Source organism: Peromyscus maniculatus, chromosome 20 (assembly GCF_049852395.1).
Source record: "Peromyscus maniculatus bairdii isolate BWxNUB_F1_BW_parent chromosome 20, HU_Pman_BW_mat_3.1, whole genome shotgun sequence".
Classification (NCBI taxonomy): domain Eukaryota; kingdom Metazoa; phylum Chordata; class Mammalia; order Rodentia; family Cricetidae; genus Peromyscus; species Peromyscus maniculatus.
This window is the reverse complement of record NC_134871.1, coordinates 2,094,853-2,120,889: the sequence shown is the minus strand read 5'-3', so window position 1 is coordinate 2,120,889 and position 26,037 is coordinate 2,094,853. Positions and strand designations below refer to the sequence as shown.

The following is a 26,037-nucleotide window of genomic DNA, read 5'->3' as shown; positions in this document are numbered from 1 at the left end:
CCGCCAGTCCCACAGCCGCTCAGACCCAACCAAATAAACACAGACACTTATATTGCTTGCAAACTGTATGGCCGTGGCAGGCCTCTTGCCAACTGTCCTTATCTTGCTAACTGTGCTTTTATCTTAAATTGATCCATTTCCATACATCTATACCTTGCCATGTGGCTGGTGGCTTACTGGCGTCTTCACATGCTGCTGGTCATGGCAGCGGCTGCAGTGTCTCTGGTCATGGCGGCGGCTGCAGCCTCTCTGGTCATTGCGGCGGCTGCAGCGTCTCCTTCTGCCTTTCTGTCCTTTTATCCTGCCTAGCCACGGCCGATCAGGTTTTATTTATTAACCAATCAGAGCAACTTGACATACAGACCATCCCCCAGCACAGCCAAGTGCAGACCATCTCAAACACCTGCACTCAGGCCCATGGTCCTAATCATCCTCTATATGGACCTGCTGGGTAACGCCACAAAGAACCTGAGAATGGGCTCCCACAGGACCTACAGAACATCCCACAGCACTTCCCCTTTTTTTTTTTTTAAAAGGAAGGTTTTAACTTTTACACATCTCCAAAGTCAGCTTGGTATATTTGGGAATTTGGGCGTAGCTTCTCTTAACTACTTCCTGCTGGAGGGGGGCGCTGTATCTTATGGGGATGCAAAGAAAATTTTAGGATCATGGAGTAGTCCGTGAGACCGTATCGTCTGAGCCAGTTGCCCCGAAATGACTCTGGATGCTGGATCATCTGGGCCATGGTGTCATCGGAGACCTTTCAGGTGGTCTTGGCTGGTCAAACCTGATGTATCTTAATCTGGAACAAATCCATAGGCTCTGGATTTCTGTAGAGACAAAAGCAGAGTCTCCTTTCCAAAGTAACACATCCTTATATCCAAATTTTAAAGTCAAAATATCTTTAATATATACATATTGGTTTAACTCAACATCTCTTACGATCAAATGTTTTTCTGCAGTTAAAAATCCCAAAGACAATATAATCCAAACTCTCTGTGTGATATCCATCTTTACATGGCTTATTTTTTATATTACTTTTAACGACTTTATTTTTTTTAAACTTTCTATTTCTTTATATAACTGTCTATGTTCCTTTTCCTCTCTCTTCCAAGCCCCAGGAACCCGCCAGTAACTCAAACCGGCGGCTGCCGCTCATTTGAGAGAGAGAATTAGGAACTGTGGGGCGTTTACCGACGTCACCGTTCCTGGAGAACTTACCGACGTCACCGCTCCGTGTGTTGAGTTCTGAATCCTCTTTACCACCACGCGAGGATTCTTCTCAGATCACACTTTATTGGAGCGCCTCTTGGTTAAGGGACTTTGTCTTTAGTATTAATTTTTTTTTTCATAACACCGGCCTTTATCCCTGTTCATTTGTCCTTTTTCTTTAGTCCCTTTTTTTTTTTTTTCCTTTTTTTTCTTTAGCCCTTTTTTTCTTTAGCCCCACGTTGGGCGCCAAATGTAGCTTGATTTTTTCTGCCTAGCCCACAGTCAGGACAAATCTCTGTCACCCGCCAGTCCCACAGCCGCTCAGACCCAACCAAATAAACACAGACACTTATATTGCTTGCAAACTGTATGGCCGTGGCAGGCCTCTTGCCAACTGTCCTTATCTTGCTAACTGTGCTTTTATCTTAAATTGATCCATTTCCATACATCTATACCTTGCCATGTGGCTGGTGGCTTACTGGCGTCTTCACATGCTGCTGGTCATGGCAGCGGCTGCAGTGTCTCTGGTCATGGCGGCGGCTGCAGCCTCTCTGGTCATTGCGGCGGCTGCAGCGTCTCCTTCTGCCTTTCTGTCCTTTTATCCTGCCTAGCCACGGCCGATCAGGTTTTATTTATTAACCAATCAGAGCAACTTGACATACAGACCATCCCCCAGCACAGCCAAGTGCAGACCATCTCAAACACCTGCACTCAGGCCCATGGTCCTAATCATCCTCTATATGGACCTGCTGGGTAACGCCACAAAGAACCTGAGAATGGGCTCCCACAGGACCTACAGAACATCCCACAGCACTTGACATACAGAATTATCAGTCAGAACCCCAGGCCAAGAACCTGTGTACCTCTATCATCATAAATTTGACTCTGGACAGAGTCTTCTTGGATTTTTCTTAAACCAATCTACACTTTCAACATGTGAAAAGCATATTGAAACAGAAGGATGTCTTCTAAAGAACAAAGTAAATTGGAGTCTTTTGTTGATTTTAATGGAAATACGAGGATCTTAATATGATTTGAAACTTCTAAACCTAGAATTTGCTTCTGATTAAGCATAATCAGAATACAGGTTCTAATTAACTAGCCCTTTCTAAAGCTGTTCTTAGCACTGCACCTGAGCCTCATTCATAGGCATGGACTTCTGTCTTCTTTAAACTTCCTCTGCTGTTCCCAAGTCAGGTAGGGTCAGTGAGTGTTAACTCAACTCTGCGAAGTTCACCAGTTCACCCAGAGCTTACACGGCCTTATACTGAGGAACTTGTTGTTCCGATGAGGAATCTGGAGTCCAATTAGCTGAGTGCCTTGGATAAGTCCTCATTTAATCACTTGTCAATTGTGAAGAGGACAAAGAGTTGGCTAGACATCCTCAAGACTCTTCCAGCCCTGAAGCTTGTGTTTCTCAAGTCACAGAGGCAAAAAACGTCACCTGTTGCTTCACAGCAGTCCTTTGTCTACCATCAGACAGTCACACACCCACAAATGATCCATCAAGAGACACACAAACCCACCTCCATGCACATTCTGAGCCACACCCTGCACCAAATAGCTCCACGTCACCCTCCCGTCCCCCTCCCCAACCCCAGTTCACTACCTAAGGGAAACCATCTACAGTATCATCTGACCAGCATCCACCCCAGGCATTTACTTCCCTGGACCCTTAAAGGCAGGAAGAAAACTCATCTGTTCAAGAAAGCCCCTCTTATAAAGTGAGGGTTTAAAGTTTCTTCCGCTCTTGTCTCCCACTATCTGGAATTTAACCTTACTCAATGGAACTTCTTATTTATCTGTATGCATTTCCTCCCAGGCTGTAAATTCCACAAAGAAAAAAGCTGTGTGACATTTTATTGAGTGTTTGGGTTCAGCAACCAGCTTGCATATAGGTAGGGCTGGGTGTCTGTGCCTTTCCTCCAGGACCACTCTAGTAGTAGATTAAAGACAGTCACATGTTATCTGATACATTTCCCAATAAGAGGTGGATGACCATGTCCCCTCCTTCTAGGCAGCCAGATGCTGTTTGTATTGTTCTTAGTTTGTGTGAGAAAACCGAGGCTTAGAGATTTGGTGTTTCAAGTCACTCAGTGAACAGATGTCAAAAGAAGTCAAGTCAACCTTCAAAATTCAAGAACTCTTTCATCAAGGAGTTGTCTTTCTTCCTAAACAAAGTTACTAGAAGCATATAGATCTATGCATTTGAACCATGTAACTTCCATGTTCTTGGAATGTAAATGTTAGAAGTAAGATGGGTAACACAACTATACACTATCTATACTCTTTTTTCAGAACCATGAAACAGTATAGAATTAATGACCAACTCAAGGACCCCCAAATACCACAAACTATTGCCAAGGTTATTGGTTACCCTCTACAACCTGAAGATGAGGCACTATTGCTGAAGATGCATCTTACTTAAGCCACTGAACATGGAGCAATCAAGCTGCTGCCCAAATGGAAGTTTGCCTCCACAGTGACTTGCATTCATGGTACTGTGAGATGCTTTTCACACTACCAGAAAGAAAGAGTAATCATCAGTATCGCCCAGCTACAACCCCTGTGATCTACAACAGAGATTTGCCTGAAAGGTCTACTGGTACAATAGTTGCACAAATGTTATGGGAGTAACCACTGTTTTTTGATTGGTTTTAAGGCCCATTCCATAAAATGAAATCTATACCTGATACTGCTAAAGTGGCCAAGAACCTGAAACTAGATAGGTCATGGGTTCTAGAGGAAAATCTACTATTATTATTCTGCTGAATGAATATAGCAATAAAATGACTCCTAATAGCACATTGCTGTATCCACAGATCAGAATCCCTCATCATCATGCAATCCTTATCAGAGAAGCTTCTTCATACAGAATATGGCAATTTTCACACAGACCCACAATTGGACAATTTTCAGAGGGTTGAGAGACTTTGAGGGCATTTAGACCTAAATAAGATGTTTTTTATCAAACCCCTCTTCCCAAGGCTTGGGGATCTATGTGAAAGAGGAGGTAGAAAAATTATAAGAGACAGAGGTGGAAGATAACTCCAAGGAAAGTTTATTATCCAGACACAACAAGACTGATGCACATATGAACTCACAAAGACAGTGATGACATACACAGGACCTGCACAGATTCAAATCAGACAAAAGTCCCAATGCTGAGAAGGGTAAGTAGACATAGAGTCCCACCCCTAGCCAAGAAGTTATTTGCAATTGGCACCTGCTGGGAAAGAGATAATCAATTTTCTCCAATATAGTGTCAGTGGGTACCTCATCCACACTCTAAGGCAGACCCCATAACCAGAAGCAGTTCGCCAACACAAAACAGATGCCATGATTTTTGTGTGCCTTTTTTTTTTTTCTTGTTGGTTTATTGTTTGCTTGTTTTTTTTTTTTTTTTTTTTTTTTTGGTTTTTCGAGACAGGGTTTCTCTGTGTAGCTTTGCGCCTTTCCTGGAACTCACTTGGTAGCCCAGGTTGGCCTCGAACTCACAGAGATCCGCCTGCCTCTGCCTCCCAAGTGCTGGGATTAAAGGCGTGCGCCACCACCGCCCGGCTTGTTTGCTTGTTTTGACCTTTGTTTTTTGCTTGTTTTTTTGTTTGTTTCTTCTTTTGGGAGACACAGTGAGAAAGAGACAGATGCACCTAGAGACAGAGAGACAGAAAAAGAATATGAAGTTGGTTGGATAGGAAGGTCGGAAGGATCTGCAAGGACCTGGAGAAGGGAAAAGAATATAATCGAAATATATTGTATGAAAAAGAATTTTTAATTAAAAAAACTTAAGATATTTTAAGGGTTGTTACAGAAGAATAGAAGGACTGTGAAGGAGAGAGGAAACGAATACAGAGGGCTAGGATGGGAAAAGAGGTAAGTAACACTAAGAATGTTTGACAAAACCATAGGGTGGAGGAACAATAATCAATTCAAGAGTTCACTGCCTTAGAGATTTGTATCTCTTGATTTGCATCTCTTACCTTAGAGATTTGGGGCACTCAGTCCTCAATGGGATTTCTTAATCAAGCCCCTCTCCTCCAGGCTCAGGAATCAGTGCGGAAGAAGAGGAGGAAACATGAATAAGAGACCTACATAAATGAGATATATAAACAAGTCATTTGTTAACAACATTTCCTAAGAGGGTAACAAATAGTCTGGGTGTGAGCTGAGACTGATGGGAGGTACCACTCATGGGTACCTCTCCCTGTATCATTGGCCAACAGAGGCTGGAACTGCATGAATAGTAAAACCACCAATGCATTTAGCTCCCTTCCAGTCTCAATAAGATCTGAAGACAAGAGATTTGGAAGAGTAGATCATAATGGGAGAAAAAAACTAAAATAAGGTAAACAAGCTGCAGCCCAAGGTCAGATCTGGCCTGCTGCCCACTTTGGTAGCAACCACAAATAAGAATGATTATCATATAATCAAAGAGATGAAAAATTTAAAGAATGTGGTGTAGATGAATATATAACATTGAAATTTCAGGGCTCATCAGTCACATGTGTTTTGGAAAATGGCTGAGTTCATCTGTTTATTTTCTCTATGATTAATCTCCTTTTATACAGATAAGAAATTTAGGTTCAGAGAGATTAAATCAATCAATCATCTCAAAATGATAGTTTGGAAGGTTCAAACTCAGATCTACCTGCCAATAAGCCCTATAACTCTTCAAGGCACCACCTGGCTGGAGGCAACAGAGAGGACAGCATGGTTGTTCCACCCAGGAACTCACAGCAGCAGGGGCTACCTGCTGAGCCCATCAACAGTCCAGCCGTGGAGGCAGAGGCAGGCAGATCTCTATGAGTTCGAGACTAGCCTGGTCTACAGAGAGAGTTCCAGGACAGCCAGAACATTTACACAGAAAAACCCTGTCTGGAAGAGAGAGAGAGAGAGAGAGAGAGAGAGAGAGAGAGAGAGAGAGAGAGAGAGAGAGAGAGAGAGAGAGAGAGAACAATCCATGTGCCTAGAGAAGGAGCTTATGAGGATCAACCACTTCCTGAGGAGGGCTAGAAAGTTAATCATTGATGGAAGAAGAGGAGTCATATTCCCCAGTGCTGTGGCCCCTGGTAAGTTGTCCATGACCAAATAAATGACCTCCCACCAATGTTCATGAAAGACACCGTAACTAAGCTCAGTGAAGTGTACAGATAAAGACAGAGATGGAGAATGAGAGAGACTTGTTAGGAAAAAAAGTTTGAAGGAGTGGGGGAAGATAAGAGAGGGTAATGGGGAGATTATGATCAAAATATATTATATATAAGTAAAATTGTAAAAAAAAAACCCACATTTTAAAAAAAGAAATGGAAATTAATTCAATGATATTCAAATTTGCATATTCTTTTCATTAGTTAGTGTCTTTGACATTTAAAATGCTTTTGCAGTATATTTTGGTATTGAGAAGAAACTGTTGAGTATTTTTTACATAGATAAGCACCGAAATACCTCAGAATGTTTCACAATAGAGGATTTTTACTAAGATTTTGGAACAACTAAGGCTGACATAAATCAACCTATCTACCACCTGTCTGTTCATTGATCGATCACTTGGTACTTAACATTTATGATGTATTAGGTGAAATATTTAAGCACTAGGTCACAGTTTTCCTTACTTATTCATAAGTACTGAGACTCAGGTGTTCTTTGAAAAGGTAAATGACATTTTGTTTTTCTTCACAAGATGCCTGCTATTGTCAGCAACAACCGTTCTCACCCCACCAGAAACCTAAGAGGTAGAATAAATTTCAGTGATAACTTGGTAAAGAAAATGACCAAGCTTAAAGTTTCTTGGGCCAAGCATTGATTAGTTATTGGCTACTTTATTGTATTAAAAATACAATAAAAAAAATAAAGCAAGGTAAAGGCATGAGAGTCAGAGGCCATGTGCAGGCAAGCTGAGGACTGGCTATTGCAGTTCTCAGGGTGGCCTTGGACAAGTCTAGAGACCTTGGTTTGGATCAGAGGTCAAATCTAGGCTTATCATACCTAGATTTATTCCCCTAAGAAAGTGTCATAAATAAAATTGAATTATATTTCCACAATAGAATTAAAATTGTAAAATAAATTGCACATGTAAAAAAAATGTGATCTCCTTGGGGGAAAAACAACAATTAATGTCATTATGAAGGCCTAAATTTGAAACCTGATATTTGTGGTTAGAATCGGAGTCCTATTTATAAACTTCATCTATGCCAGTGACATCTAGATTTCCTTTTCCTTTTCTGACCAGAGGAAACATGGGAGCATTGGACAATGAACTATGTGTGCATGTCACCAGATTGGGATGTGCTATCCATTATGCGGTAGGATCTCTGCCTCAATATCATCCTGAAAGATAAGACAAAGCCATTCCCATTCCACTTACGGGTATGAAAGCTGTACGTTCTCACAGATGGAAAAAATAAGAGCCAGGGATCTGCCCATTTGGAAAAGAGTTGAATGCGGTAATTACAGAAGGACTCCTTTTTCCCAGACCTAGTGGCATCCCCTTAGCCTGGCTGATATGGCCAAATGCCTTGATCCCAGGCAGAATTTCTTCTCTCCAGCTCTTGTGGCTAAAAGCAGGTCATTGGTGGGAAGCTGCCACCTTGGGGAGTTTACAGATGCAGATAAACTTGCTGAAATAGCAATAGCAAATAGCAATGAGAGGGCCTGGATCCTTCAATAGTGTTAAATGCCTTTCCCCAATGGCTTTTTGATGCAGGCTCAAAAAGCTGATAATAGAAACCTTAACAACCTGGGCAGGGCCCTTTTCAGCTTCCTCACCACACTCATCCTGGGATGAAGTGGGCCGCGGGGAAGGGCTTGCAGGTCTATTCTCAACTCCAAAGCCTCCCCCGAAAGATAACCCCATGCCTTGTGCAAAGTTATGACAGGAAGCTCCGCCAGGCCAGTGTGATAAGCTCTCCAAGAACAGTGCCAGGGACTGACAATTGTTTGGCAAAGGGGTGGCGTCCACTGCTTTGAGTGTGACTTTGGACCAAAGAGCTGTAACAGACATCCAGGGCTTAGGCTCAGGAACACGCTCTATCTGGCGTTAGGACCTAGCTGAGATTTGTTTCAAGAAGGAAATCAATGCTTGCTAAACTGGGCAGGTGACAACTCTGGAAGCGTATCAAAGGGTGGAGAGGGGCGTGCTGAACTGGTTGCACTTCAGTTTTTTGTGGAGGAAAGTGTGGCATTAACACTACTTGTTTGGCCCTGTAGCTGGGCTTCTGCTGAGCTGCCTCCAGTCCTACAGACTCCGCAGAACCAAGGACTCCCCTCTACTTGCTACTTCCAGCCATCTGGGGTAGGAGGGAACATCGCACCATGCACTGCCCCCACAAGCTTAGGGAAGCCAATTTCATCCCTCTTGGAGAAGACATTACACTGGTCCCCCAGATCATTATCACAAAACTGTCTCAGGGATTATATAAATCTCCCAGGCCACTCCTACAAGGCTCCTTTGTTCTATACCCTAAGAATATTAAACTTCTAGGAGTTTCCACACCTGAATAGCATGTTCTTTTACTGTACCTAGACTGGTTTTCTCTTCAGAAGTCCATTTGGATGTTGCTTCTCTCCATCACTTGGCTCACACATCATCCTTAAACTGACTTTTGCCTGGAAACTTCTAGAATGAGTGATGATCCCTCTTCTCTGTTCTCACAGTGTCCTCTTCCAGCCCATCCAATTCCCTCTCTTTCTCCGACTCTCACCCCTACTCCCACATGTCTTTCACACTGAGCTGTCTCCAAGTCTTAGCTACCAGTCATCCAAGGGACGGCAGAAATGGTGGGAAAAAGGCAGGCCTGTCCCCTGCGCTCCAGATGTTGATCCTTGGAAATACTAAGCAAGAAATCATACACTTAGACCTTCTTAATAAATACATTTCATTATTTTAAAATCTTTAAGAATTTTTAATTGGCAAATAATACTTGTACATATGATATGTTTGTGGTGTACATTGTGCTACTCAATGCATATACTTCAGCTTTCACTCACTGGTTGGGAGAAGCTATCAAACGTGATGATTCTATTCAAGAAAAACAAAAATAAAGAAAAAATAGACACTGAAAATTGTTTTTTGAGCATGTACAGTCAAGTCAGGAGCATATGTTTTCTCTTTGGTTTTGTGTACCCATTTTGTTAAAAACAGCACAGGTCTTCATTTAAAATGTATGACTTTGTTCCTCATGTACATTTTGCACATTCATTTTTATACCTAAGAGTATTTCATTAATATACTCTATCTTAAATATTTAACAAGTTTTGAGGGGAGAGTCATTTAAATTTTGCACACAAAATGGAGATATTCTCTCTCTCTCTCTCTCTCTCTCTCTCTCTCTCTCTCTCTCTCTCTCTCTCGCTCTCTCTCTCTCTCTCTCCCTCTCTCTCTCTCTCATGCCCAACCTTCCCAAATAAGTCTCAGTCCTAAGCTAGGGGACCTGAAAAGTCCCCAGTGATGTGCACATGAGGTTTAGAACTTCAGAAAGGATTATCCTCAGAAAGTCAAAGGAATCTGGCTGAGGTGGAGTTTGTTCAGTCTTGGTAACATATACACAATGACTGATATATACAGGCTCTATGCTACACAAAGTACTCATGAAAATTCAGCCCAGCCTACTATACTACTACTATCAAAAATAAGGCTACAGAGAGGCTGATAGATATAGAGGGTATACAGGGGTTTGACTTGTTCAAAACCACTGTTAGAATAAGACATCATCTAGAGAGGCTAGACAATAGGGCATTGGTACTATGAAGGGGAAATGGGAAAAACAGGAGCTGGAGACTTTAGGGAGGAAGGAGATAGCAAAATACAGAGAAAGAGAGAAGAAAAGCAAAACAAACAAAAATATTATCTCTCACACCCAGGCTCTTCTAACAATTTTTGTGTCCTCACTCAGAAACAAGTGATTTTTGAGGCCACCAGAAGCCTCCCTGAGAGGGGAGTGGGATGCAGGGTCATAGCATCCAACAGTTTTTGGAAATCCCAGTGTAAATTCACAGCCTTGAAGGAAAGGTGCTGGCACTGTTAGAAAACCCTATTTACTTTGCCTCCTTGCTCCACTCCCATCTTTATGGGTGTCTTGCTTCAGACAATGAAATCTGGGTACATTCTGCTCAAGTAGTCCCTGCAAAGGAATAGGTCAAGGGCATTTTCTTAGTTTATTTTATAATTCAAATAAGGGATCCTCAGCCAACCTGGGTGAATTCCAACACATTGATTATGTCAAACCTCATCCATGAGGTTGTGGAGGTGCAGCAGCATCCCTAAATGGGAAGAAACCTCAACATTGCCTGCCAATAAACGCATTCAACACCTTGACTATGTGTGATGATGAGGACTTGCAGATAGGCTTATGTGCTCTGCATCAAGCCTATAGCATGGCTTTGTAACCTTGGCTGTGTTACTCCATAATCCTCTCTTTCTGGCACAGAGCCAAATGACAGTTATCTCTCAGCCTCACTTGTACTGGTTGGCTGGAATCAAGTATTGTCCAACCTAATGTGAGAAGAAGCCTTAGTACCACTTCCAGCCTGGCTCATGTAGCTTCTTTCACTACCTTCTCTTAATCTCTGGCCTGCTAGAAGAAGCCACGTTGAATCTAGAACTGGAATTTCGGAAGTCCATGAGCAGAGAGGTCTTGTCTTGAGCCTGGTTCTCTTCCAGAAGAGACTGACAAAAGAATTAGAGAGGGCATGAACTGATGAAGGGGACAAACGGCAATTGCAGACAGCGGAAGGCAGTTAGCAGTGGTGTGACCCCAGACTGTGGTTCGATTGATCAGGTGGGCATCCCTGAAGCAAGAAAACAGATCCAGCTGAGTGGGGTCAGTTAGCGTTTGTGTTTTCCTCAGTCACTGACTAAGGGTGACCAGCACAACCCTAGAAGACTTGGCAGTAAGATCTGGGAAATCCCCTAAAAGCATCTTGTGCTTTGGTTCTACAGTTTGAAGAAGGAGATGATGACACCAACCCTAGGACTTGAAAGCAAGATTCCATACAGCACTTGATAATACCCTGCCTGGCCTTAATTGTTGCTGTTAATGTTCCTTCCCCACATCCCTCTCTGGCACATCTAACCTCAGGACCCCCTTGGTGAAGAACAAAAGTTCCCAAATCCCAGCCTCCCCCACCACTTTTCTCCAAACTAGAGCCTGAGATACTAATATTCTCCATCAATAGCCCTTCTCTTCCCGCTCCTATCCCCTCTTCACAGCCAAGGCTTCTGTACCTCTCATTATTACTTAGGAGTCTGAGGAAGCATTTATGTGTCAGATACAAAGTGTGTTCCTGTCCTTTGATGGCTGGCCTTATTTTTAGCAGTCTTCCAGGCTCCTCATGCCTCTCCTGAGAACCTTGGCTGCAGTCCGTGTCGACAGGAGCAAAGACATGCCTGGATACAAATAATATACAAACACCGTGCCCCTTTCACATAAATATTTGCAGCTCCCAAGCAGCGAGCCCCAAAGTCCAGCCTTCTCCCTGTGAACCTGTTTCTTCTTCTACACTTCCCCAGCCCTTTCTTTTCTGGTTTTGATTCACTGCCAGGAACAATCATTTCCATTTCCTCGTAAACCAGCAGCAAGAAGCTGCCCTCTCCAAACACAGAGACACTGGGTGGAACCATATTAGGCAATCAGCTGCACTACTCTCCTGGAAAATAATAGAAAACTGGGAGAAGGAAAGAAAACATATACTTACACATACACACACACACACACTCATACACATGCACACATACACCCATACACACACACACAAAGAACCTCAGATATCAAGGCTAAAATTGTAACTAAGAACCTATAATTAGGTTATATAAGTCCCCTCAACTCCAGTAGGATGGCTGGAAATTGACACTGTTGAGCCCCAACCCACAGGCCCAACTCTACTGTCCTGCTTACGTGATGATTATCCAGCATAGGACATGGGTGACCATGCCAGACTTGGTATAAAACCCTCGGTCAAGTTATTCACTTTGTCAGGACTCATTTCCCTGTCTGCAAACTGGGTTGTGAATGATGACCTCTTCGTATGGAGACTTGAGTATTCATGGAGGTCTCCTGGGAAGGTGCTCCTCGCCTAGCCCCGCCTCACCTGCTGTTGACACACACGAGGAATTGTCGTTATTTTCGCTTCTCACATTCATCTGCACAGCAGCCCTACACACCCTCACTCCAGGAAACAGAAACTCTGAATTACAGGTGAGTTTCTTATTTCCAGGCAGCTGCTGTGCCCAGCACTGTAACATCCACACCCTGCTAACGGAAGATGAGATGGATGGACCATGCCTCCAGCATCAGTCAGGGGGGTCCAGCTCGGGGAAGAAGGTGAGGCCGCTCCATCATCTGTTCCAGACTTGCCCCTCTTCTCTAAGCCATGGGCTTCCTGTGCTGCCTTACTTATCAATTGCTTGGGAGAGATGAGCGGTGCCATACCAGATGCTTCACGTTTTAGCACAGGAGTAAAGCCACAGTAACGTCAGATCGTCTACACGTGGGAGGGGTCTTTATTTGACTGGCACATACTGATTGAGCGTAGTACTGAGCTTCATGAGGATAACTTCATAGTCAGTTAACGTATTTTGAGCGTGTTGCCTCTGACACATACCCATCGTTGCTCAACAGTCCTCCCGGTATTCCCCTTTACATTGCGCCGCTGTTTGTTTACAGTACTGGGGTGGAACCTGAGTCTTTGCACTTGCTGAACAAGCACTCTACCATTGAACCACATCCCATTCATCAAAGAGGCAGGCAGGAGAGACAAAGTATGAGAAGGCATAGCCTCTGCCCTCCTGAAACTCAAAGCCTCACTGGCCGCCGTGTCAATAAACCAAGTATAATGCATTGCTGAGTTTAAAGACTTGCCCATGGGTCAGCTGAAAGAAGTGGAACATGGTGCCTTTACTTCTTTCAGGGCAAGGAAAGACACTTCTTGCTGTGGCATGGTCCTTCGGTATGCTGTGACTATATGTTGCTACTATTGGTTAATAAAGAAGCTGTTTTGGCCTATGGCAACACAGGATACAGCCAGGCAGGAAATCCAAGAGAGATACAGGGCGAAGAAAGGCAGTGTTGGGGAGACGCTGGAAGCCGCCAGAGGACCGAGATGTAACAGAACACAGGTAAAGCCGAGAGACACCTGGTGATACATAGATTAATAGAAATGGGTTAATTAAAGATAAAAGAGCTAGTTAGCAATAAGCCTGAGCCATAGACCAAACAGTTGGCAATTGGTGTAAGACTCTGTTTTTATTTGGGACCCAGCAGCTGCAGGACATAGGAAAACTTGCAGCAACAACTTCTTCCAGAAGAAAACAAACAAACAAACCTAGACAGAGGGCCGGAGAAGCTACTGAGTTGGAAGCATTCAGATCACCAGGAATGGTGGATATAAGGGACCACAGAAGGGTTGAGAGCAATGGGCCAGAGAAGCCAGGAGAATCGGGTGGCAAGAACCTCCGGGGCCATTCATTGGGGATGGCGTGAATGCTGGGGTTTAAACAGAGGAGTGATGTGGTCAGATTTACATTGTAGGAGCAAGGTCAGCGCTGGTACACACACAAGCTTATGAGACACTCATACACTGTGTCACATGCCTTCCTTCTTGCTCCTACCACCACTTGTCATGGGGTTATCTCCCTTCTTCTGAATTCTGAGGTGAAGCAGGAGCTCAGGGCTCCTCTCTTCTCCCTAGCTGCCTCCTCACTAACCTCCCGAGGGGGTTTGTACACAATGGAGCCCCCAATGCTGCAACTCTGTCTAAGCGTTATTGCTCAACATTCTAAAGCCTGTGTGGAAGCCTCTGTAGCCATACTAGTCAGTGTAGCCAAATTCTGATTTGTGTTAAGATTATCACAGATGTGTCAGGCTATCAAACAGAGATATGGGTAGGAAGTGACGTGTAAGGGGCTGAAGATATAGCTATGTGGCCAAGGGCTTGCCTAAAAAGCACAAGATCTTAGGTTTACCCACAAAAAAAAAAAAGGAAATATATACACACACCATTTTGCAGGCCCTGAGTCTTAGCCCTTTTTAGCAGATGTTTACAGGGAGCCTTTGCAAGCCTGTGCTAGGCACCTCATCAAATGCACAGGTGTCATTTTCTACTTTCTCCTATTCTTCAAAGTTAACTACATCCCAGTAGAAACAGCAGAGGAGCAATGGGAGATTGTCCTCATGAAGAACCTAAGAGAACTGGCTTTGACTTGACCAACTTGCATTTGCATTCCTTCTCTTGATAAGCATATCTTAGGGAAGATATTCCATGCCACTTGATCTCTGTTGCTGTATCAGAGATAGAGAATGTAACACATTTCTCATAAATGGACTGAAGTGATTCAACTCAATAAAATCTTCTTGGTTGTTTGTTTCAAGACAGGTTTTCTCTGTGTGGCCTTGGCTGTCCTGAAACTGTGTAGACCAGGCTGACCTTGAACTCACAGAGATCTGCCTGCCTCTGCCTCCCAAGTGCTGGGATTAAAAGCATGCACCACCACTGCCCTGCTTCAGTAAAATCTTAAAGCACAGAGTCTGTCATACTGTGAGGATTAATTCCATGTAGGTAAAGAAATAAAATTAAAAAAAAAAATTCATCTGTGAGTGAAAGCTTGAAGTTCCTCAAAAAGATGAATAGTGTTGCAAATTATCAAGCAATCCAAAATGTCTGCTCCAGGATGCACAACCAGAGAAAGAAAAGCCTATGTGCATACAAAACACAGGTACATATGAGTTCACAAAGCACCTTTACAAACATCTAACGGTCACCTGAATTCACATCCGTGAATATTTCTGAGCCTTAAAAAAGGAGTGAAATACTTGCTGTGGATATCACTCTATATAAATAAAACACTGATGGCCAGTGACCAGGCAGGAAGTGTAGGCGGGACAAGGAGAGAGGAGAATTGGGGAAACGGGAAGAAGGAGGAGACACTGCAGCCACAGCCAGGACAAGCAGCATGTAGAGACTCTGGTAAGCCACCAGCCACGTGGCAAGGTATAGATTTATAGAAATGGGTTAATTTAAGATATAAGAACAGTTACCAAGAAGCCTGCCACAGCCATACAGTTTATAAGTGATATAAGTGTCTGAGTGATTATTTTATATGTGGATTGTGGGACTGTGGGGTTTGGTGGAACCTAGAGAGAAGCCCTCCAGCAACAAATACTGATATATGCTATTGTTGAGTCTTAAACAAGGGACAAGTGGCTAACTAGGGTGCCTATTAAGATATCACAGCTGACACCTGCTGTTAAGTTCTTCCAGCATCCCTTAGTCCCTACCTGTTATAGGGTCCTCCTGGCTGGAATACCCAGTCCCCTACCCTGAACTCTCTAGCCCAAGGTGGGGCTGCCCCTTCCCTCAGCTCCTCTGGCCCCTTTATAATTCAAGCCATTTTGGCTACACCAGTCTCTTGTCCCAGGCTGCCCCGCTCCTCTTGGTTTCCAGTTCCTCCCTTGCTCTGCCTCCCCATCTCTCCTCACACAGCCTTGCACAGTCCGGTCATGTTCATTCTGGACTCTTCCCCCATGCCTCTGCCTCTGCCTATTTTCTCCCTTATATCAAAAATGAAAACCTCGGGCTGGAGAGATGGCTCAGAGGTTAAGAGCACGGGCTGTTCTTCCAGAGGTCCTGAGTTCGATTCCCAGAAACCACATGGTGGCTCACAACCATCTGCAATGTGATCTGATGCCCTCTTCTGTCATGCAAGTACATATGCAGGCAGAGCACTGTATACATAATAAATAAATAAATAAATAAATAAATAAATAAATAAATAAATAAATGAATCTTTTAAAATATTTAAAAAAAAAAATAATGAAAATCTCCACCCCTTAGAAGCATCCATGCCCTCCTTTTTATTTATTTATTTTTTCCATTCAGCTACAGCACAGAGCAACCTGGCAACACAATGAAAGAAAAAAGCCAATTGCAAGGAGCCACAGACTGTACATTCCATTTTCATAAGTTGTCCAGAACAGGTCATAAATAGAGAAAAGGATACTGGGAAAATGAAAAAGGGAGAGAAAGAAAAGGGGAGGAGCCGCATTTTCATGAATACAAGGTTTTTTGTTGGAAAGATGAAAATATTCTAGATGGAGGTAGTGACTGCTTAGCTTTGCAAACACACAAAAGCCATGGAATTGATCACCATGAAATTGCTAATTTTTTACTTCATGAATTTACTTTCAGTGTCTTATATCAAGCTTCACCTTTGGACCATGCCTTTTCTGGTCCCAAACCAGTTGTGTGCATGGGGTCGGTTTGAAATTAGCCTTAGAAAACACAGTGCCAGGCAGGGGAGCAGGGGGAGCAGATAAAGAGCTTGTTGTGCAAGTGTGAGGATCAGAGTTCTGAGCCCCAGAACCCATGAAGAAACAGATGCTGTGGTGCACATCTGTCATCCCAGCAATCTAGGACAAGATAGGGGATAAAAACAGGAGAACCCCTGGAAGCTCACCGCCGGCAGCTAGCCTGGCTTACTGAGTGGTAAACTGCAAGAAACCTGCCCTAAACACGGGGGAAGGTAAGACTGACATCCAATGTTGTTCTTCAACAACCACATACATACAACAGCATGTGCACTTCCCCAACTCACGCAAAAGCACCGCCAACACAAACACACATGCTACACACATATCACACACACACACACACACACACACACACACACACACACACACACACACGAGAGAGAGAGAGAGAGAGAGAGAGAGAGAGAGAGAGAGAGAGAGAGAGAGAGAGAGAGAGAGTTAATTTCAGAAACAGAAAACACAGTGCCAGGCTGGGCCCTTGGGTCTGTACAGTCTTCAGGTTCCTGTAGAAATGCAGTGGACAATGCCTGTCCCTGTGGCGCTCAGGGACAGTCAGCAGTGAATCCCTGTTGTGCAATCCCCTGAGCCTCAGTCTCCTCAGCAATGAACTCAAAGGAACAGATTCAGCCTTGGAGTGAGGTTGAGGATAAAAGGGGGTGAATTCCTTTCCTAAGACAAATTATCAAAAACTGGGTGCCCCCTCCACAGAAACAGAATGTATTCTCTCACAAACCCAGAAGCCAACTATCTAAGCACAAAGTAAAGCAGGGCATGCCCCTTCCTTCAATACCTTGAGATAAAGAGGGATCCCTCAGGGCTTCCTCCTCCTCCAGTCTCTGAGGACTTGGGCTTTCACTGGCTCCAGTCTTTGTATCTGTGCTCATGTGGCTTCTCTTGTCTGCCTAAATCTCCCTCTCCTTTTCTTCTGAAAGCCCATTTGTCATTGCATTCCAGTACACCTGAGTAATCTCATCACTGCATCTTCAAAGACCTCGTCCAGCATAAGGTCACATCACAAGCTCCAGAGATCGCCATTGTGTTCATGATAATAAGGCCATGCCTCAGCCCCTCTCTGGAGTGCAGGGTCACTTTGGTTTCCCTGGCTTTAGGAGTTCCTTCTCACCACAGCAATGAGTGTGCTCTTCTTCAAGAGAAAGAAGAGGTTTCTCCTAGTGTTCCTGTTCTCTGGTCCTCAGCCTCAGCTGGATTCTCATCACCATAGTGTAGCTCACCTTTCTCAACACTATACCAGCTTCTTGAAGCCTCTTTTTCTGAGACTTACACATTATCCCGAAACAAGCTCTGGGATCTCAAGTCGACTTTAGCCCTTGGATGCCTTCTCCAAGATTAGACCACCCAGACACCCTTCTAGATTGGATGCTCTTCAGTGATGTCCATACTTAGTTCCTTGTTTCTGCCTGGTTAGAGTTGGGAGACCAGCACTCATCCATCCTCACCTGGGAAGTATGCATAGATAAAAGATGAGACACCATCTTCTTAGGAATTAAGTCTGAATTGATGGGGAGTGGAACTTAGGCATTAATAATTTTTCTAAACGTTTCAAATGATTCCAATGAACAGCCAAGTCAGCTATTATCACTGTAGGAACAAGTACTAAAGAATGACATCACCCCACCACAAAATACCTGAAATCAGAACGATTACCTATGGGGCCCAGTTGCCCTAGCAGACATTGTAATTCATGCTTAGTGGAGAATCCAAGAACAAAAAAAAAAATTCCAGAAAAGGAGCTGGGTGTAGTGGTGCAGGGTTTAATTCCAGCACTTGGGAAGCAAAAACAGGTGGACCTCTATGAGCTCAAGGCCAGTCTGGCTACATATGTAGTCAGCAAAGGCTATATAAAATTCCAGAAAAAGCCTAAGTTTGAGTGACAGGCTTGGAATCAAATCCTGCCACTTAACAAACCGTGTGTCCTTGATTGTATCCCTTCGCCTCTCTGAAGCTCTGTTTCTTGTGTTGGGAATGCTCTAGTAATAATACTGCTCTCACAGTACCAACATAAAGAAGTGAACGTTAGCATCTGACAGGGTCTGTCCTAGATCAAAGTCTCCTCTCTCCTTCCTGGAATTTACAAAACATTTAAATCTAGTTCCAGATGCCAGAATTATGACTCTTCAGTCCCAGAGAAGGATTGATTGTTCCATTCCAAGTCTTTACTGTGTGTTCACTAGATTAGAGGCAATTCTAGAACTCCACTCCCAGGTGATTAAAATGAGGCGGGAGAGCCTTGGGCCTGGTGGCTGTGGCTTCAGGCCAGTTGGTGGTAATTTGACTAGGTGAGCCCAGGCTGCAGCACATAGTAATCTGGCCATGTGACAATCTGCAAAGGCTTGGAGTTATAGGCAATGAGCTGCATGGTAGAAAAACTCCCTGCTTTCTTGCCAAAGTTAGGAGCCAAGAGGCCTGGCATCCAGGCTGCAGGATCTTCCTGACAAATTAAGGTCTACTCTGCTGTCCTTATGGAACCAGGGGCAAAGTTCTTCTGTATCACTGGAAGCCAGAACCCAGCAAGCTGGAAAGCAAAGAACTCCGATTTTGCAAATTGGTCTCGGTGTTCTCTGCCCTCCAGAATGCTCTATGGAATCCTTTACCCAAACTCACACGCAAAGCCTTTATACTCACAAGTCTGACCCTCTCTTTGCTTTTTTAATTGGTTAATATTTTTGTGGGGGTGCCGGGATTTGAACCCAGCGCCTCACTTACTCTGGGCAAGTGCTTCTTTGGACCTGCAGTCCAACTTTCTTTTTAGTTTTCCTTCTGAGAACCAGTCTCACTAAGGTGCTCACACTGGCCTTGCAACCTTCCTGTTTGCTGAGTATCTGGGGGGACAGGCATGCATCACCAAGCTCCACTTCTCCCTTCCTTTCTCATGGCACCTTGCAAATATCGTAGTCACCCCGACTCCTGGGAGACTATAAAGCTGGCAACCCTTACCTACGTCTTCTTACACATCTCTTTTCTGCCACCCAGTAGAACGCTTGCCATATTCATTTGTTTGTTTATTCGGTTATTTATAGAGTGTCTACTATTAGCCAGATGAGGCACTTCACCCTCCATGCATTGTGTATTCTTGCAGCCTTGCACATGGAAGACAATCCATCAAATTCACTGAAGTGAATTAAACTTACCCACCATTCCTCTAATAAACTGGTGTGTGAATAACACATTAGCAGAATCCCAATGGCCAGCATAGCCTCGGATGCATAACCCTATGGGGAAGCTCACCATGAAATCTTTGCCACTGAAGGAATTTTTGAACTTACTTGGATAACTGGATCCCCGGTATGTCCCTAGGGCATGCTGATCTACTCACAAGGGTTAAAAACACTCTTCTGAGGGCCAGCAAGATTGTCCAGCAAGTCAAGGCCCTTGCTGCCACACCTGAAGACTTGACTGGGATTCCCAGGATCAGCATGGTGGAAAGAGAGGGCTACTGCAAGTTGTCCATTCACACCATGGCTCTCTCAAGTATGTGCACATGCATGCATATACACATACACAGACACACATGTAATTTTTAAAAATGTAGTTCAGTCTGTTAGTTCAATGTTCCACTCAGAAAATACGGCCCTGCTGTGTGCTCCTCACTGCCCCTTACTCAATCCCCAAGTGTCTCATCATAACCAGTAAAAGCCTTCATGACCTTCTGCCCCAACCTGCTGTTCCCTGTGCCCCACTGGCCATACCTCTAGTTCTGGGTGTACAAGCTAGTTCCAACCTGTACACCGTTATCTTTGCTGACCCTTCTGGTCACAGACCTTGCCCCAAAAGTTGTCTCCTCAGGAATGCTTACTCTAACCATCCAGTAAAGTACAATTGATCTATTTGCACAGACATATGCTTGCATGTATATGCAAACACACAGAAACATGCATACGGGCATGCATACATAAATGCACACAGTTGCTGTGGCTGTCATGTTCCTTACTTATATGGTGTTTATATCAATCACACCTTGTTCCTATCTTTATGTCTTTGTTCAGCTGTTTATTGTCTTTTGTGATGTAGCACCCATATTTCTGCCATAGAGCCATAGTTTAATAAGTACAAGTAAAGGAATCAGTCATCAAAAGCACTGATTGCCCTGGTAGAAGGTGATCTTTGCCTCCTCCCATGCATACTTCTAATGGTGAAAGGAGGCATCTCATCACCACTGAAGGCCACCCCATGCCATCCCTGGCCAGTTGAGATTGCTGGAATGTTCTAGCCAGACACCAAAGCTGCACCTGCCTCTCTCTCATTTCCTACTACTGGTCTTGTTGCCCCTCCCTGTAGCCACCCCCAACCAGGCTGGTCCTCTTACCACATGACAGTCCTTCAAATATTTGAAGACTGTGAAATTTCCTCTTGGCCTTCTGTTGTGCAGGTAAATGGCTTCCGGTAGATACTGTCCAGAACCCTGTCTTTGTTTGCTTTTGATGACTGTATTCATGAAACACTTCAGCTTCCTGAATGTGTAAATGGCCTGTGTTGTTATTTTCCCGGGCAGCAGCCAACATACTACCAGGGTGAGGCTGCCCCTACATTTACCCAGTAACTGAGCTAGCCCTGGGAGGGGTCCAAGTGTCATTTCCCAGCCCTAAGAAATCGTCTTCTGACCATATCATGTAAGAGAGTCCAGGAAGCCCAACGACAACTGAAAATTCAGAAATGAGGAAAGCAGACCACGTACCAGCCTCCTGTAGTGGGCTTGGCATGCAAAGAACATGGAGCTTGCATTTCTCCTTACATTCCATCTCTGTTTCTTCCTCTATCTCTCACCAGTCACTCTTTAAAGGGCATGGACCTAAGACTGGGAGTGTAGTTCTGTGGTAGAGTGCTTGCTTAGTACTCATGAAATCCCAGCACTGAAAATGCAAACACTGGGGGGGAAATAGTGTCATAGACACCCAAGGACAGTAACAGAGCTCTATCCATTGTCCATGCAGCACAACTCTTTCCTTTCTTGGTAGCTCATACTGCTACCTGATCACTGTTTTTTCTTTCAATTTTTTTCTTGAGAATTATGTGTGTGTGTGTGTGTGTGTGTGTATTTCTTATATATATAATCTTTATTTCCCTCTCCAATTCTCACTATATTCCCTCAACACAATCCCCTTCCCACTTTCATGTCTTTTCATTTATTTTTATAATCCAGTAAGTGCAGTTAATGGGGCCCAGATTTGTAAGGATGTGGGGTTGGGGTTCCCATGGAAGATGTGAGATCGTGAGGACAGGATCTTATTTATTCTAGATAGCACTTGCATCACCAACACTGAAGTGAGTTCTGAATAGTGACAGTATTTAGTAACAACGAGAGAGTGAATGAAACAACGAATGAATGGGTTTCCACACAAAACCTTTGACCTTTGACCTTTCAGAACTTCAGTTTCCTCTTGTGTAGAATGGAGAAGGGAAGGGGGAGAAAATATATATATATATATATATTCCTCGCCAGTCTGTTGTGCAGATCAACTCAGATATCACCCACCATGACTCCATCAAACATTCCTAGTCCTTGTGTGGCATGGTTACACAGGCTGGTTCATGAGCAAAAAAGGTCAGGGGCTATCCTTCATGTATGGTTTGAGAGGACTTATCCCCCCCATACACGTCTGAAAATGCTTACCACTTTACTATCTGAAAATCCCATCATTCGACATTCCTTTCCTTTAAGAAAGCAAAGCCCCTCTGAGGTGTTTCGCCAGTGTAAACAGCAGAGGGTGGAGATAATGGAAGGTGGAGCACTTCTGTGAGAGCCAAAGTTATATTCTAGGTTTTAATTACTATGCCTTAGAGATCCATGAAAGAAAAATGCCTCTGGTCTGCAAGCCCCTTGCACAAGGACAGATAGCTCCCGAAATGCTGGAGGCTATTGTTTATGGGAGATAACAAGCCACATGTTTTCACTCCCCTAAACAAGTTTGTTTGACCCATCTGCACTGATGTGCTTGATCACATGTGGGCGGGAGATTCACAGGCAGGAAATACGTCAGGATGCATGCTTGCCCCTGATTGGATGTAGGATGGAGGTACATCAGGATGTTTGCTTGGCCCTGATTGGACCTGATGGGAAATACTTAAGTGGCTGCAAAACTTGATGGGGGACATTTTTCTAGGGAACAAGAGATGGACTCAGCCAAAGCCCATTCACCTGGCCAGTGTTTAGTTAAAGCTTTCTTCAAATTTGACTTTAAATTGTGGCTGTGGTATTATTCTCAAGTGGTAGGATTAACATTTTCTCTGTATCCCAGCTGCTTATCTCTTACCACCCAAGTCTCCCTGTGATTAACGACACTTCAGATGAATGAGCCTGGATTGTTGCATGCAAAATTACAGCCAACAAGTTTTGAATGGAGGGATGGAGACCTACCTTTCCAGCGTGATCCAGTACTTTGGAGGCATTTTCCTTAGGCTGTGTCCTAACACCCATCCTGTGGCAGAGGAAATCCACCATGCAAGTATTTCCTGCTTTCATCATGCCAAAAGAAAACCAGACTCCAAAGATGAAACCTCAGGGCAAGGCGTTGGCTCAGATGGGCCCAGCAGGATTATCACTGTCTGGAAGCAAGGGTGAGGTGTCCCTCACACCTTCAGAAGGGACAGGAAGAAGTAAATGTGGGGGATGCATTATACTGCTACCCATGATGATGCAGAATGCCATCTCCCCCAATTGCCTGCTGCTCTCCACACCTTCCCCATCTCTCTCACCTTCAGACATTGATACAGTTTGCCCCCCCTCCCCAAACCTAGACACTTCTTGAGCAAGCATGGAATCAGTTCCAGTGGAGAACTAGAATCATATATGGTCATTGTCTTCTGAGGTTGATAGTCAAGTGAAAGAAACAAGGAAACAGTAAACAGAATACAGTGTGACATACGTGAACAGAGACATCAATGTCTACACCCTGAGGGACTCAGAGGAGAAAAGTGGATGATAAATTAGCAAAGTTCTAGGCATTTCTGGTAAAACTGACTATAAAAAGTATCATTAGGCACCATGGCATGTGCCTGCAATCCCTAGGACGTGGGAAATTCAAGCAGGAGGATCTTGAGTTCAAGGCCACCTTGTGTTCCTTATAAAACCTTATTTCTAAAAAACGAAGAAGGAAGAGAAAATGGAGGAGAGGGGATGAGGAGGAGAAGAATGGAAGAACATAGGGAAGAGAACGGAAGAAGAAAAATGAAATGATGGAAGGAGAGGGAGTATGGTGGCACATGCCTTTAAATCCAGCACCTGAGAGGCAGAGGCAGGTGAATGTCTATGAATTTGAGGCATAGCGAGTCCCAGGACACCCAGGACTACATAGAGAGAACCTGTCCCCCCCCAAAAAAAAAGAAAGAAAGAGAAAGAAAGGAAGGAAGGAAGAGAGAAAGAAAGAAAGAGAGAGAAAGAAAGAAAGAAAGAAAGAAAGAAAGAAAGAAAGAAAGGAAGGAAGGAAGGAAGGAAGGAAGGAAGGAAGGAAGGAAGGAAGGAAGGAAGGAAGAAAGAAAGAAAGAAAGAAAGAAAGAAAGAAAGAAAGAAAGAAAGAAAGAAAGAAAGAAAGGAGGAAGAGGAGGAGGGGGGGAGGGAGGGAGGGAGGGAGGGAGGGAGGGAGGGAGGGAGGGAGGGAGGGAGGGAGAAAAAGAATCCCAGAATATGGGAGAGGCACATCGGATAAGCTCCAGGGAATAGAACATGTGGAGAGAAATGTGAGTACCATCACATAGAACATGGCGGTTTTGCTTGGGCTGGAAGGACAGTTCAGTGAGAGGCAACAGCTGGAAATACACAGAAGGGGTCAGATGATGGACGCCTGGGGTTGTAGGCTTTCACATTACAACACCATGTCCTATATCACACAAAGAGGGAGCCTCTCAAGAAGGCCAAAGTGATCGAGGCTCTTTTGAATTCTGAAGAAGGCGGTTTAAAGGGAGAACATGGAAGAATCAATGCCAAACCCCCTCCAAAATGGCACTACTATCTAAAGTTATGAAGAACCAGTCAAGGGGATGAGGAGAAGCCCAGTCTAAGATGTATTGCGCTCTAGGGCTTTGGAGTCATGGCTGGCTGAAAGCTATGTGGGTGGCTCCTGTGTCTAATAGGACGGTCCTTGTTAAGGCCACACACATTCATCCCAGTTGGTATATCTGAAAAAAGATAATAATGTCCATCTTTGCAGGGTTTAAGGACTCTAGCTATAAACATCAGCTGTCTAGTATATAGAGGCAGCACATAGTAAGTTCTTAGTGTTTATCACTACTACTGAGAAAGAAAGATCCACAATGCAACATCTGCAGCCATCTGCACGAGCAATGTCAAGTGTGGGGAAGACTGGGAACACACTATCTCCTCTCCTCTAGGTGTGGACAAACATACAAATAAAATTCCTGTCTTAACAAAGAGGAAAAACAAAACAAAACAAGAGCCTCAACCACAAAAGCAAAGGTAGTTGTCTTCTGTGCTCTCAGCCCTTAATTAGAAATTGTCTGTATCCTAGCATGGCACTGGAGGCAGCACTTGACCTCAAGAAGTTTCCCATCTTGTTGAGGAAATTAACAGAAGCACCAGGCCACTGAAGAACAATGCCTTTTTCAAGTCTTATCTCCAGGAGCTTCTTTATGGCTTTCTCCCCAGTGACCTTGCCCTCCTTTCTGAACCTGACTTACCTTCAATTCCCAGAGCACCACCCTCTGGGAGGGTGGATTTCTCTTTCACTCTCTTTGTCTCCGTTCCTTTCATCTGTCCCTAACTGTTGGTGTCCCTGGGCCCTTTGTCCCTCCTGGCTTCCCACTGCATGCCTCTTCCTGAGTACACATCCAAGGCAGCAGTTTCAGCTACCTAGGCTGATCTGAGTCCAGATACATTACAGACATAACATCCCCTAAGCCAAACCCATTGCTTTACTGGAAAGCTCATCCTCTTTCCATCCATACCCAGGTTAATGGTCTTATTATCCATTAAGCTGCTAGGGGTCTGTTTGCTAAGCAACTATAGCCTGGTGACTCAAAGCAAACTTTCATAACCAAGTGGGCTGGGTCTCAGTCCCAGTTCTTATTTGCTCGGTAACCTTAAAGACACTAAATATCTCTGCCTCATTTGCAAAATGGGTACATTTATGATCCATATCTTACAGAGCTGTTGGAAGGGTAGAGAGTCAATATGCATGCATGCAAACTACATCAGACTAGCCCATTATGAATGATCTATAAGTGTCAGCAATTATTTTCCCACCTCCTTAAACCCTGACAAATAATTTGCTCTCAAGCTTAAGAAACTCAACTCATTTCGGTTTTCATTTCTCTTCTTTCAGTTACTACCATCTGGGCTCAGGCCTTTGTTATCTTTGGCAAAATTATCAAAGTGACTGCACCTCATTCCGCCTACCTAGCGGATACCCCTGGTGCCATAAACAAGGAGTCATTGACGTGAATTAGAATGGTCCGAACTGTAACAATAAACTGCAGCAGCTAGAGTGTGGAGGACAGAGTCTAATGAAGTGGGTTAAGTGGAAGAATGAAGAATAAACTATCATAACGCCCA

At 44.0% G+C, this 26,037-nt stretch overlaps 2 long non-coding RNA genes across 2 annotated transcripts; one reads left to right on the top strand and one right to left on the bottom strand.

Annotated features, from left to right (window-relative positions):
• Positions 1 to 4,780: 4,780 nt before the first annotated feature.
• Positions 4,781 to 12,366, bottom strand: LOC143269651 (uncharacterized). The gene is made up of 4 exons (XR_013046229.1): positions 12,105 to 12,366; positions 8,731 to 9,042; positions 5,193 to 5,300; positions 4,781 to 4,862 (listed from the first exon to the last, which is right to left on the bottom strand). It is a non-coding gene; the product is annotated as an uncharacterized LOC143269651 (long non-coding RNA).
• LOC143269652 (uncharacterized) lies at positions 12,349 to 15,210 on the top strand. The gene is made up of 3 exons (XR_013046230.1): positions 12,349 to 12,530; positions 13,117 to 13,324; positions 14,329 to 15,210. It is a non-coding gene; the product is annotated as an uncharacterized LOC143269652 (long non-coding RNA).
• The last annotated feature ends 10,827 nt before the right edge of the window (positions 15,211 to 26,037 follow it).